This window comes from Ictidomys tridecemlineatus, chromosome 3, assembly GCF_052094955.1.
Source record: "Ictidomys tridecemlineatus isolate mIctTri1 chromosome 3, mIctTri1.hap1, whole genome shotgun sequence".
NCBI classification, from domain to species: Eukaryota; Metazoa; Chordata; class Mammalia; order Rodentia; family Sciuridae; genus Ictidomys; species Ictidomys tridecemlineatus.
The window spans coordinates 80,442,676-80,457,740 of NC_135479.1; the positions used below are offsets into that span (position 1 = coordinate 80,442,676).

The 15,065-nt window shown below is 40.5% G+C and overlaps 1 protein-coding gene across 5 annotated transcripts in view; it reads left to right on the plus strand.

Moving 5' to 3' along the window:
• Tmem108 (transmembrane protein 108) overlaps nucleotides 1-15,065 on the plus strand; it is a 297,680-nt gene that overhangs the window by 8,399 nt on the left and 274,216 nt on the right. The gene's annotated exons all lie outside the window — the stretch shown is intronic.

A 15,065-nucleotide genomic window follows, 5' to 3' on the forward strand; every position in this document is an offset into this window, starting at 1 on the left:
GGGACTGGAAGTTACAAAAAAAAGGAGTATCAGCTGAAAAACCAGGTAGAGGATTGTTTTAAGCAGCTGGATTCAATACTGCAGAGGCCTTGCTAGATAATGTTCCATTACCCAAGCTCCAACAGAGGGCACCCAGAAAGGCTGATGTACTTAGGTACCTCATGTGGCTCAGTAATGAGTACAATTTACTGAACAAAATAGACAATTAAGGGCTGCAGATCTCTGGAGATTCCCATAAACGTACATCATTACTGCTCTCAAGTGAGGTGCACGATTGGAGATAAGCAAAACAGGGAGGGAGAGGCAGCTGCTAAGCATGCCAGCCAGGCGGGAGTCCAGGTGAGAGGCCGGGAGTCCAGGTGAGAGGCCGGATGCAGACCTCAGCAGGGGTCTGGAGGGTGCTCTCAAGAGGAACTGGCCTTTGCTAGGTTTTCTCATGAGCCTGAAGCCAGGCTTTGCTAGCCTCCCTCGTTGGCTCACATATATCTCCTATTTTAAAAGAGAGAGCACTTGACTGGCATGTTTCTATGGAAATGCTGGACAAGGATCACATTGTAGAGGAAGCCATATTAAACCATTGATGAGGGGCCAAAGAAAGTCTGCGGGAGATGCCGGGGCACCAGAGTTTTCCAGCCTTTGTGGTATGGATGTTTTGAAACGGGCAGTTCTAGTGCCAGCTGTCCTGTGTCATTGTAGGAGGTTTAGCCGCTAACCACGAAATGCTGGTGACTCCCCCAACTGTTATGACCCTCTAAAACATCTCCAAACATGGCAGAATGTTTCCTGGGGAGCTAAACTGTCCTGATTGAGAACCACAGCTGAAGAATACAGGGATTAATCTCGCTCCGAGTTTCTCTGGGACTGTGTTCTAAACGTTGAACTTTCTTTTGCTTCTGTTTCCCTGTCTGTACCTACAAACACCTGAATACCTTGGCAGCCCCGGGAAGTAATACACATAGTACTGTGTGACTGACTGACGACCCGGGGGCTTTGTAAATGCTTAACAACTTTCCCCCCCAGATTTTTAGGACCCCAGGAGTCACTCCTGATCCTTCTGATGGTAATGACAGGAACTGGGAGAGTTTCAAGAGGGCTGGGTTAGTCGTGGGGGAAATGATGAACAGTGCTGGATTTCTAAATTTCCTTGAAAGTGTCACCTTCTAGATCATTGCAGCAGTCTGTTCTGGAGGAAGGCTTCCCTTTGCAAAGAAAGGAAGGGTGGGTGAGGCAGAAAGGAGGTTGTTTAGAAGAGCAGTCAAGGAAATTGCATTTGGCAGTCAGGTGATCTCTTACTGTTAAAGTGACTCATGTATAATTAGGCCAAAGGACAGAAAGACATAACCTCCAGAAGAAAGATATTTTCCCAAATGACTGCTGTCCCAGACCAATTATTTTTTTTTGCAAGTAATGTAATAAAGACCAGAGACTGGAGAGATTTGCTTTTATTACAGAACCTTTATATTTCTATTCCTTCTTTTTTTTTTTTTTTGCAGGGGGGCGGGATATGGAAAAGGGTTATTGTCTTTAATATCTGACCTTGGAGGGATTAATAAAATTTTTAAATACAGCATGTGTTTTTTTTTTTTTTTTTTTTTTTTTTTTATGTTTCCAGTGCTATGTGTTGAAATGGTGAAGGAAGCTGTGATTTTGACCTCTCAAGATAGGGCCAGTATAGGGATTTGATGTAAACTGTCCTCGCATATTTGAATTCCCCCTTACGAAGTTTCTGGTCCCTGTGGTTATTAGACTTGTTCACAAAATTTATACCAACCGCACTCTACTCTGGATCTAATATGCAGAGAAGTCATTGTAAGGAGTTATTTGCCGTCTGCCATGCACTTATAATCCTGTATGTTAAGCAAAACTTTAAGAATGCTTGAGAAGGATTCTACGTGCCTAGATGAAAGAAGCACTTCTACGTGGAAAACATGTGACAAGTGAAAGAAGCTTTACTTTGGTAGGAGTAGGCTGATGTTTGATGTTGAAAGGGGCTTTTTTTTTTTTTTTTTTAGAGCCACTCAAATTGTGGTCCCTGGACCAGTAACATTAGAGTTACCTGGGTACCTATTAGAAATGTACAGACCTAACAAATCAGAATCTCTAGGAGTGGGCCTTGTAATGGGTGTTTAACAGGACACCCAGGGAATTCTGATGGATGCTAAAATTTGAGAAGCACTGCTCTGTCTGGTGGTTTCTGGTGTAGTAACAACCTACAAAGTGTGTGTGTGTGTGTGTGTGTGTGTGTGTGTGTGTGTGTGTATAGTGAAGAAACTCATAAAGTATTTTTCCAAGTGGTAAGAATGTACATGAAATTTTCTTGTGATAACCCAAATCATGTTCTAAGTCCTTTCCTATAATTATACAGCACAGTAGCTGCTACCCACATGTGGCTCTTTTGTTAAAACTGATTCAAGTTAAAATTCAGTTCTTCATTTGCACTAGCCACATTTCACATTGCTCTGCAGCCACATGTGGTTAGTGGCTACCATCTTGGACAGTGCAAATGTAGAGCATGTTCATCATGAGAGTTCTGTTGGCTAGCACTGCTTCAATTTATAAAGATTCCTATTTTGCTGGAAACCCACATTTGTAGTGATAGTTATTACAAGACCTCTCAACTCCATTAAAACAATTCTTTCAAAACCAAATGTTTCCTTCCTGGGAAGACTTTCAGTCTGTAAGTATACCGTGCTGAACTTTTTACCTTGCTACAGTATCCATCTGCTACAAAAAGTGCCCTGGGTCTGTCTGTCTGTCTGACATAATCGAGTACACTGACTCTAAAATATTTGCCCTTTAATCCAAGGCTGCTGAGCTGTCTCTTTCCATTTGGTCTCTCCGCGTCCTGACCCTCAGTGGTGAGGCTTGTTTGTACAGAATGTCTCTCTTGATATTGCTTAGAGCTTTGCAAAGAGTCTGGAAGAGGTGACAAGAGAATTTTCACCTCTCCCTCTTCTAAGCCCCAACTTGGCTCAAAAAAGTGTTTCATAAGAGAGTATTAATTCACAAGCTCAACCTCTGAGGAGTTATCCCCTGAAGAATTAGTCACTAAAGCAGATTTTCCAACAGACACATTACAGCAGACATTTACTAATTAAGCCCTTTAGCAACATGGAAGAATTTTTAAGTTGATATTATCTACTGATATTACCAGTATTGCTCAGAAAGTGTCCTTATTAGAACAATTGGAAAGATATGGAAATAAGACACACTTTTAAAAATACGTAATTCAAAGCTAACTAAGCCCCAAACTGTTTTGCATGGTAGAGGGAAGGAGAAGGAGTTTGTGTGCCATGAATATTATTGTTAGAGTGGGGTGGGAATTGGCATTGATTCTTGGATGGTCTTAACTGGTACTTCTGATGAGCTACATTTTATTGTCTCTCTCTCTCTCCCTCTCCCTCCCTCTCTCTCTTTCTCCCCCCCCCCCCAGGCAATCCTCCTGCCTGGGCTTCCTGAGTAGCTGGGACTACAGGTATGCACTGTACCTCTGGCTCCCTTTATTTTTAAAAAGACTTCATTTTTTTTTTTGACCCAGTTTTAAGTTTAAGCAAAATAAAGAGAAAGGTACAAGAATTTCCTCTATGATCTGCTTCTACACATGTGTAGTCTCCCTGTTATCAGTATCTCCTACCGGGATGGCACATTTGTAACAACTGATGAGCCTATATTGGCACATCGCCATCACCCAAAGACCATAGTTTACATTATAATTCACTCTTGGGATTGTGTATTCTTTGGGTGTGGGTCAATGTATAATGATGTGTATACACTATTATGGTAACATTTTATTTTATATTTTATTTTATTTTTTTGGTACTGGGGATTGAACTCCGGGGCATTTCACCATTGAGCTACACCCCCATCCCTTTTTAATTTTTATTTTGAGACAGGGTCTCACTAAGTTGCTTAGAGCCTCACTAAGTTAAAGAGGCTGCTGAGACTGGTGATCGTCTTGCCTCAGCCTCCCAAGTTGTTAGGATTACAGATGTGCACCATTGTGCCCTAAAAATACTGTGTTCCCATTCACATCTCCCTTCCCCACTTCACCCCACCAACCCCCTGGAAACTCTTGATATTTATTATTTTCCTGCTTTGGCTTTTTCCAGAAGTGATATAGTTGAAACTGTATAGTATGTAGTCTTTTCAGATTGGCTCTTTCTTTTAGTAATATGCATTTAAATGTCCTCCATGTCTTTTCATGGTTTGATAGCTTTTTAGTACCAAAGAACATTGGTTTATTTTTATACTCACCTGCTGAGGATATCTTGGTTGCTTCCAAGTTTTGTCAGTTATGAATATAGTTGTTCTAAATATCCATGTACAGGTTTTTGTGGACATAAGTTTTCACCTCCTGTGGGTGAATTCCAAGGAGCATTACCACATGGGAGAATCATGTGGTAAGAGTATATTTTGTTTTGTAAGCCAAACTCTCTTCAAAAGTGGCTGTACCATTTTGCATTCCCACCAACAGTGAATGAATTTCTGTTGTTGCAGCATTTGGAATTGTCACTGTTGTGGATATTGGCCATTCTAATAGGTCTGAGTGGTATTTCATTATTGCTTAAATTTCCATTTCCCTGATAACATGATATGGAGCATCTTTTCATGTGCATATTAGCCCTTGGGGTGTCTTTTTTGGTAAGGTGTCTATTAAGATCTTTGGCTTATTTTAAAATATCATGGTGTTTATCTTATTGTTGAGTTTTAAGAGCTCTTTGTATATTGTGTGTATCAATCTTTTTTCAGATATGTCTTTTGCAAGTATTTTCTTGCAGTCTGTAGGTTGGCTTCTCATTCTCTTACCATTGCCTTTCAGAGGGCAAAATTTTAAATTTTAATGAGGTCCAGATTATCAATTATTTCTCTTATGGATTGTGCCTTTGGTTTTGTGTCCAAAAAGTCATTGCCTTACCCAAAGTCTTTTAGATTTTCTCCTATCTTCTACACATAGTTTTATGTTTTGCATTTAAGTCTGTGTTTCATATTCAGTTTTGAAGGGCATTAGGTCTGTATCTATTTTTTTTCTTTTTTGCATATGGATGTCTGGTTGTACTGCCACCATTTGCTGAAAAGACTTTTTGCTCTATTGTATTGATGTCACTCCTTTATCAAAGATTAGCTGCTCATGTTTATATGGGTCTATTTCTGGGCTCTTTATTCTGTTTCATTGATTTATGTGTCTGTTCATTCTTTAATACCATACTCTATTGATTATTATAACTTTACAGTAAGTCTTAAAGTCATGTAATCTCAGTCCTCCAGCTTTTCTTCTTCAATATTGTGTTGGCTATTCCAGTTCTTTTGTTTCTCCATGTAAATATTTGGATCAGTTTGTTGATAGCCAAAAAATAACCTACTGGGATTTTTATTGGAATTGTATTGACTCTGTAGACCAAGTTAGGAAGAACTGACATATTATTAGGTCTTCCAGTCCACAAACATGGGATATCTCTCCATTTATCTAGTTGTTCTTTTATTTTTTTTTCTTTTATATTTTTCTTTTATTTTAGTTTTCCTCATACACTTATGTACTTTAAGATATATACCTGTATATTTGATTACTGGGGGTACTAACATAAATTATACTGTGTTTATTTTAACACATGGAGAATGAACAATATGCTTTCGAATGAGGAATGGTCATAGAAGAAGTCAGGGGAGAAATCAAAAAGTTCTTGGAAACAAATGAGAACAGAGATGCAACATATCAAAATCCCTGGGATGCTATGAAGGCAATTCTAAGAAGAAAGTTGATGGCATTGAATCCCAACATTTAAAAAACAAAACAAAACCACAAGTAAACAATCTAATGTTCCATCTCAAGCCCTAGAAAAGTAAGGACTAATTCCAAAACCAGTATAAGAGAGGAAATAATTAAGGTCAGAGCCTAAATTAATGAAATGGAAAACTGAAAAACACAAAGGATCAATGTAGCAAAGAGAAGATCCTTTGAAAAGATAAGCACAATTGATAAACCCTTATTCAAACTAACCAAAACAAAGAGAAGACCCAAATCAACAAAATTAGAGATGAAAAAGAAGATATCATCGGACATTTCTGAAATACAGAAAATCATTAGGAAAATTTCTTGCAAATCTATATTCCAATAAGTCAGAAATTGCAGAAGATACTGACAGATTTCTAGAAACATATGACCTAGCCAAATTGAACCAAAAGGATATAAAAAAATATAAACCAGCCAATATCAAACAATGATATTAAAGCAGTAATTAAAAGTCTTTCAACAAAGAAAAGCATGGGACCAGATGAATTCTCAGGTGAGTTCTACCAGACCTTTAAAGAAGAACTAGTACCAAACCTTCTCAGATTATTCAATGAAATATAGAGGGAGGGAACACTCTTAAAATTCCTCATAGAAGTAGAAAAAATGGTTCTAAAATTCATATGGAAGGATTAAAGACCCAGGTTATAAGAGCTGATCCTAAAACCACATAAAGGATAAAGGTACATTAAGGTAAGCAAATTATAGACTGATATCCCTCATGAATGTAGATGCAAAAATCCTTAATAAAGTATTAGAAATCTACATTCAAAAACACATTCTGAGAAGATAATACACCATGATCCAGTGGGTTTAATTCCAAGGATGCAAGGATCGCTCAACATACACAAATCAACAAATATAATTCATTACATAAACAGAATTAAGCAGAAAAAAATCCCCCACAAGTTCATCTCAATATATGCAGAAAAAGCCTTTGATAAAATGCAGTACCCATTCATGTTGAAAACACTGAAGAAACTAGAAATAGAAGAAGCTTACTTACATATATATGTAAAGGTCATATATATGACAAACTGAAAGCCAACATCATAATGAAGAAAAACAAAGCATTTCCTCTAAAATAAGGGATAAGACAAGGATGTCCACTCTCAGCACTCCTATTCAATATAGTTCTTGAAACATTAGCCAGAGCAATTAGGCAAGAGAAGCAAATAGTAAAAGAAGAAATTATATTATCTCTGTTTGCTGATGACATGATCCATGATGATTTAGATAGGAGGTGTCCCTCACAAAGCTCCTATATCAGTGTAGGAATATTCAGGGGCGAAATGATTGGATTATAAGAGCTAGAACCTAATCAGTCCATCTAGTTTGAATGAACTACTGAGTGGTAACTGTGGACAGGTAGGTCATGGCTAGAAGAAGAGGGTCACTGGGGGCATACTTTGGAAGGGTTCATCTTCCCTGTGACACCTTTCCCTTTCTCTCTGCTTCCTGACCACCATGGTCAGCAGATGTCCTCTGCTTTTTCCACCCTTCCACCATGATGGTCTGCCTCCCCTCAGGCCCAGAGTGATGGAGTTGGCTGATCGTGGATTGAATCTCAGAAACCTTGAGCCCAACATCAACTTTTCCTCCTCTAAGTTAGTCTTGTTTGGCATTTTCATCACAGAGATGTAGACCTGACTAATACATGATTCTCTAATGAGAAGACCCAGCAAATTCTACCAGAAGGCTTCTAGAGCTGATAAACAAATTTAGCAAAGGCACAAGATACAAGATCAACAAAATCAATAGCTTTTTTACATTTCAGTAATGAATCTACTGGGAAAGAAATAAGGAAAACAATCCCATTTACAATGACCTCAAAAATGTTTTAATAAGACTCGGGAATAAATATAATCAAAGAGGTGACAGATCTTTATGATGAAAGTTATAGAACATTGAAGAAAGAAATTAAAGACCTCAGAAGATGGACACACCTCCCCTGTTCTTGGATAGGCAGCATTAATATTGTCAAAATGACCATATTACTTCCAGATTCAGTGTGATCCCCATCAACATACCAATGACATTCCTCATAGAACTAGAAAAAAACCAGTCTTAAAATTCATATGGAAGGATTAAAGACCCAGAAGAGCCAAAGCAATACACTGTCTTTAATTTCAAATTTTCTTGTTCTTTGCAGGTATATAAGAATGCGATTGACTTTTATATATAACCTTGTATCCTGTAACCTTGCTAGGATCACTTACCTAGTTCCAGGAGAGTTTTTGGTGGTTGTTGTTCTTTAGTTTGTTTTTGTTAGTTTTTTCAGATTTTCTACATAGACAATTGACATTTTTGTGAACAAAGGTAGTTTATTTCCTCCCAATCTTTATACTTTTAATTTTCTTTTCTTACTACTTTAGTTAGCATTGCCTATACAATGTTGAAAATAAACAGCGTTAGAGACATCCTTACCTTCATCCTGAACTTAGTGGGAGAGCTTTTAGTTTCTTACCGCCAAATGATGTTAGCTGTAGGTGTTTTGTCTGCCCTCTTCTCTTCAGTGTAACTTTTCTTATCCACTTTTGCCCTGAATGTTGGAGGAGTATGGTTAGCATTTTGGTAGACTGTTGAAGTTTCCTGTCCAAGACAGGATGTTTAGCATCCCTGATCTCTAAATGCTCATGTTACTCTTAACAAAATAATTATATCAACCAAGTTGTCCCTCCACATTCCCAAATACTTATGCTTGAGAGTAAAGCTGCCTAGAGAGATGAATTTGGTGTGTGTGTGTGTGTGTGTGTGTGTGTGTGTGTGTGTGTGTTTGGGGAAGAAAAGAATAGCTGTTAGAGTCAGATGAAAGACCATGGGCCTCTTACAATGAGAAAGTAGTCTGGCCATTCCTCCTGGAGACAAGACTTATCTCAGAAGCAAGAAAATTGTTCATGATCTGTTGTACCCCCAAGATGTATCTGCACTACCTATTGTTAATTGATCCACATTTTACTTCTTTACCATTAACATGGCTCAGCATTCCCACTTTGGCTCTATTCCTGCTCCTCCTTTTTGTCTCTATAGCCTAGTTGACCATCTATGAATGGACCTACTCTGGAAGAAAGAATGAAGCATTCTACTGGTAAAAGCCCTCGTGCCTGGAAATCTTAGGGATGCTAATGTTCTCTCCTGGTCCAGACAGCTGTGGGTCCAGGACTACTTTGCTTCAGTAAGAAGTGTGGTCCTGATGGTTTCTCTAGAAGAGATCAGTGGAGAGAGCATGCTAGATGGATAGAACATGCATCACCTGTCTAGTTTATAGGCTCTGGGTTCTTAACTCCTAGAATTAATACAAACCGTTTTTATGGGTTATGAGTATCATAAAGAATTGAAAGTCTACATGTGTAGTAGCAATTGTGAAAAAGCCTGAATCCATTCTTTCCTTTGAGATGTTTGGTTATATTCCAGTGCAAAATGGTAGGGAAATTGCTGGGGTAGATGACTGGGAAATGGGGACTTATATTTTTCCATACAGATATATTATTTTTTTTTTGCATCTGTCAAATTTGATCTTCTCAGCCACACATGTATCCTGCAGGAATAATGGCTAGGTGACTCTCTAAATGTTGAAAGACGTTTTGACATCTTTGACAAGTGTTATTCAACAGCTGGGTTGGTAAAGAAAAATAACTTGATATTACTCTAAAAATAAATTGCATATTAATGTTGATATTTGGGGGGGATTATTACCTTATTAAAATGGACTTATAATTCTTTTATAGTATCTTGGGCTCACTTTCCCACCCCTGACTGTAGAGCATTAGCTTCATTTGCACCAGTGATTGAATGACAACAAGGGAATGCGTTCTGCTATTGCAGAAGGCTCCGTCTTTATTTATGATTCTGTGTCAGGGTAGGAAGGATGGTTCCAGCTCCATTTGGACTTACACAGCTGTAAGTGGTGTGATCCAGGGCAGCACAAACAGCTCATCATTTCATTGAATTCACTTAGGTCTCTAGCACTTCTTAAGTAACTGGATCATGGTGGCACCACATACAGAGAATCAGTATTTCATTAAAGGGATACAGCTTTTGTTCAAAGATAGTCCCAAGGAAAGGGAGTTCAACAGGGCTTCTTCAGCTACTGGTTGAGGGAAGAATCTAGTTTGTTATTGAAGGGTGATGAGGATCAACTGTCTTTCCCAGCTGCTGACTGCTGAAGTGAAAAGAGCAGAGATGAATCATTTGCTCCATTTTCTCTTTCTGCCTCTGTGAAGGTCCCTGTCCCCTCTATGGAGTTTTTTTAAATGTAAAGGGAAAATATAGAATTGTGCCTAATTAATTTTAACATATATCCATGTTCTTCTGAACAGGAAGATTTATATATAGATAACCACATGTTGCCAGAAGATTAAAATCTTCCATTTAAATTTTAAGGAAGCACTAATCACACAGTATAAACCAAAGATAAAGCAACTCAAATTTGTGCATATGCAATTTATTTTTGAAAAAATAAAACAAAATTATGTGAGTTCTCACTGAATCGGGAATTTATTTGCAGCCCCTTGATGAAAATTCTGCAGCAACGGTAAAGACATCTGTTCTCCCTTGAGTGTAAAGAGATTCTGAAAGATATCTGAGCGCTTGGCATCCTAAATCTTTGAATCGAGTCCTGCCACAGGCAACTAACTCCCTATTAGGTTACTGGGGGATAAATGTGCTCTGAGGCAGACAGGGACTTTGGGTGCAGATTCTAGAGGGCTAACATTGAAACCCCTCCTGTTGAGCTGCCCTGTTCTTCTTGTGGGCTGCAGAGAGAGGCCACCTTTCCCTCCCAAGCCCACTGAATCTTGGCTATTGCCTTCCAAAGAGGTGAAGCCGTGGTTGATATAATGTCCTCCAAGGGGACACATTCCTATGATTGCATACTTAGTACCCATCAGGCAGGGACGAAGGCAGACAGGAGCACGCTTCCCCTGGCCATCAAGAGCCATCCCCTTTTCATTGAAAAGAACTTATTGGACCACTTCTGAAAAATCTCAATTATTGACATTAGTGCAATATTTGCCAAGCATTAAATGGTAGGATGTTATTTAGAAACGCTCAACTTGGAAAACAGTGTTTTTACTTGGAGAAACGCATACTGCATATAAGTATGGTCCTACTGGATTTTAACTTTTAGTTCCTTATGGAGTGCCTCCATATGCCCCTTCATCTTTTCCTTCCTTCTGTGAACCTCAATTCTCTTTGTCTCTTTTCTTAGGTCTTATTTACAGAGTTCTGTGTCTCCCAGGTGGCTGCAGGACAGATGCGTGGGCATAAAGGCTGTCCTCAGGCAAACTCCAGCTTCCTATGTACAAGTTTATCCTTTACCCAAACTGGTCCTTGGTCCCATTCAGTCCTCTTTGCATAAAATGCCCCTTTCTTAATCTTTTCAGTGACCATGTGTCACTGAATAGATACACTTAGGCATGGTAGATAGACCTGGCATTACTATTACCAAACAGATCTATATTTCCATCCTGTCTTTATCAGGTTTTTTTTTTCCCAAGGTGACCTTGGAAAAAATGCATAATACCTCTCAGCCCCAGTGTTTCTATTGTTAAAAAGGAATTGCAATACCTACTTTCTAGGATGCTTAGGAGCATGGTAGTTGGGGTACTCTCCTGCCCACATCCTCTTTTCTGTCAGGCCCAGCACTCTGCACAGGTACTTGCTGATGAGCATTTCAGAGCTGGTTTCCATCACAGCTCTTGAGTAGCCATCCCCTACCCACTGCTTTCATACCTCCTATAGCCACATCTTTCTTTGATAAGACCCCAGCCCCAAAACACTATCGGGAAGCTCCTACAGGTACATTCTCTTCCCTCTTCTTGTGTTTGTGAAAATTATGTTCGGGGATTCTAATGGCATCCGAGTGTGTCTGGTTACATCAGCATGTCACGGCTACTCTATACAGCCTTGGGCACTGGTTCATTTTCTCAGTTGTTTCTTCTTGTGGAAGGTGAGATTTATCATGTAGATCAAGTGCTGTGGTCATAGCCATTATTGTACGATAATATCACTTTAAAATAAAGTTTTCCAAGGTCCAAACAACCGGCTTTTATTCTACACATCATTTAATAAAATGCAACATGACGTGAACAGGGCTGCCTGGGTAAGCCCTTTGAGTTTATTTAAACTTCACATTGATTCTCAATTATAACATGTTGAGCATGAGTGAACCCGTCAGCGTCCTCAGACAATGGAGATGCTCTCCTGGTGGCTCTGCTCATCTCTCACTGTCCAGATGAAAGCATCTTGGTGTTTCTTTTGTTCATTGCACTTAAAAATTTTTCAACCTCCGGCTCCAATGATGTGAGCCACCTGTGCGATCTGAACATTTTGGTTTAATCTCACAGCCTACCTCCTATCCTTTCTCTTTCTTTTTCTCTATTTTCCATATTTTATTCTGTATCCAATTAAGGCTTTTACATTGTTTTTTCCTCAAAGCAAGAATAGCCTAAGTACTTGTGATGTTTTTCCTAGTTCGATCTTTGGTTTTTAGTTAGTAACATGGGCTGGTAGTTTCGTGTACATGTGTGGTTCCCATTGGATGAACTTGGTCTCTTGTGAGTTTATTGATGAGAAGGCATGAGAATGACTATTTGGTTTCTTCTGCACTCTGTGGTTTTCACATATTATTAATTGAACCCTTAGTGGTTATCTAAATTTTGTGGTGCTATTTTCCCCTCAGGTGTTTGAGTAAACTGTTTAAAATGCCATAGGAATATTGGGGTGTGAAGGGATCTAGTAGTATATATTCTTCTCAGTTCCTTCTTTTGAGGAGGAGTTAAGGCAGATGGTTTTATTTTTGGCGTCACATCAGAAAGTTTATCTAGTCTAACTTTGTTGAATAGCTAGGCAGCAGGATCCCCCTTCCCCCTAACATTGTTACTCCATGGAGTAATGGAAGGGCTGCTTGATTCTGGGCCTTTTAGAGAGGGGAGGGGTGGGTGGTAAGGGTACACTGTGAGACTGGATGGCACAGGTGACTAGTTAATCCTTCTGAAGGGATTAACCCAAGCCTCACCCCTGTGTCCTTCCTCACTAGAAATATTTATAGTTGGAGCAAGTCATGCATTCTTGCAAGCAAGCGAGCATGCTGATTTTATTAAACTATTGATTTTGAATTTTTTTTTCCAAGTGTAGGCACCAGGAGCAGAAAAGTGAATGGCAGGAGAGACGCATGCAGCTGTTGTGCTGACCCTGGAGGGCTGAAGGTCCTGCCCCTCCTGTGCTTCTAAATCCCTGAACCTCCTGCCCTCATGGAGGCTCTCCCTGTTCTCTCAGGAATTAGGAAAAGACCCAGCCTAGGAGGGACTGACACCCCTCAGAGCTCCAGAGGAAAGCAGAGGGCTCCCTGTCGCTCTTCCCTGTTCACCTCTTAGGCTGCAGCACACAGGTGCTGTGAAAGGCAAATAGTAGGAGCCCTGGGTGTGGGAGGCTTTTAGCTGCCCAGCTGTCAGAATCCTGCTGCCATCCGCTGCACTTTCTGCCGCAGCCATTCGGTTGGGCTGCTAGGCAGGCCACTGAGTACTGCGGCTACTCACTTGTGCCTGCGGGCCTCTTCCCAAGGGCAGGATGTGGGGGCTGTCCCCTGGGAGCAGTGACTAATCAGTGCCAACCGCAAAGGCCTTTTCATGGTTTCCTGGGGCCAGCCTGTTCCTGAGCTCTGCTTCTCAGGAGGGTGACTTTGTACCAGGTTGGAATTTCCCTCTGGATCCTGCATCTTTGTATCCACAGTTAGACTCTAGACATGGTCCATGGCCCTGTGCTACTTTTGCATTCTCTGTCTTGTCGGCGCTGTGGAAGGCACATAGTGGGAGCCCTGGATTTTGGAGAGTGTCAGTGTTACCACAAAATATAACCAAAGACAGGGTGGCTGAATAAGGAACTTATTTATCTGTAACCATTCTGGAAACTGCACGGCTGAGCTCATGATGCCAGCACGGTCAGGTTCTGGTGAGGGTCCTTCTCTGGTACTTCTTATTGTATCCTCATATGACAGAAAGCAGGAGAGAGCATGCTGGGGTCCCTTTTATAAGAGTACTCATCTCAGTGGTTCCATCCTCATGACCTCGCTCCTCCCTCAAATCGACATCCTAATGCTATCAAGTAGGGTGGGGGCGGTCAGGATTCCGACATGTGAATCTAGGTGAACAGGAACCTACTAACACTCATCCATCATAGCCGTCTGTCTTACTCACTTCCTTTACTTACGCTCACTTGGCATCATGTTTTTACTCAGCCTGTGTATTCAACAGCTACCTGCCTGTTTCTGCTTGGAGGGGTATTTTTCTGGAAGGGCCCTTGTTCTGCATGCATTGAAAGCAACCTGCCTTCTGGTTGAATTTTGCATATCAGGCAGCTGCATCTTAACCTTGGCTGTTTTTGTAACCTGCATCTCACCAGTCCCACTTCAGACCCCCAGGGCTTCCATTTCTTTCACCACAGGAGATGCAAGGGGCCTAGGTTCTTTCTCATCCAGTCACTTAAATTAACTGTATGACTGTGGAGCAGGCACGTCACCTCTTGTGATGTGCTTTCACTCAGAGGATGTGAGTTAGCCTCATGATCAGATTCCTCTGCTCAGACCATTTGCTCAGGCCCTGGAGTCTCAGAGTAGAGTCATTGTTTTCATTAGTTGGTCCTCATGTTTAATGCATACAGTTTCCCCCTAGCCTGATCCTTTCCTTTGAGGGGCAGGGACAAGACCTAATTCTCATGTATCCTTGGTCACCCTTATTTTCCCTGTAGACCCAGCATAAAGCTCAAAAAAGTAGGTGATCCATAAAAGTTGTGACCTAATTAGGCCCACACATTTATAGAATGCAAGAGGAGAAATGGCCTTAATAACATCAGCATCTAAGCCTTCTTCTGGAGGTGTTCTGGTTTACTGCCTCACTGCTGATCATCGTGTTATTCATTTCCTCCTCCCTCTTTTCATCCCTTCTGTGCCAGGCAGTGTGTAAGGAGTGGGGGGCCAGGATCCAAGTGACCCCCTGGGTGAAGAGGACAGACATCAAACAAATAATTATAAATCTGATGAGAACTTTGAGTACCAAGAGCTACAGAAGCCCAGACTGCAGAGCTACCTTAGGGCCTAGGAAGGTTTTTATGAGGATGAGATGTTTAAGCTGAGCATTTTCAGCCCAGAGAAAGAAGGGATGGTGGGTACGAAGCCCATGTATAATGGAGCACAGCCCTCCCTGCCTTGGGATAACTCCTGTAAGTGTCATAGGGCGACTATGAAGGTACTCATCAGTGAAGTACTTTGATCTTCTTAAATCTT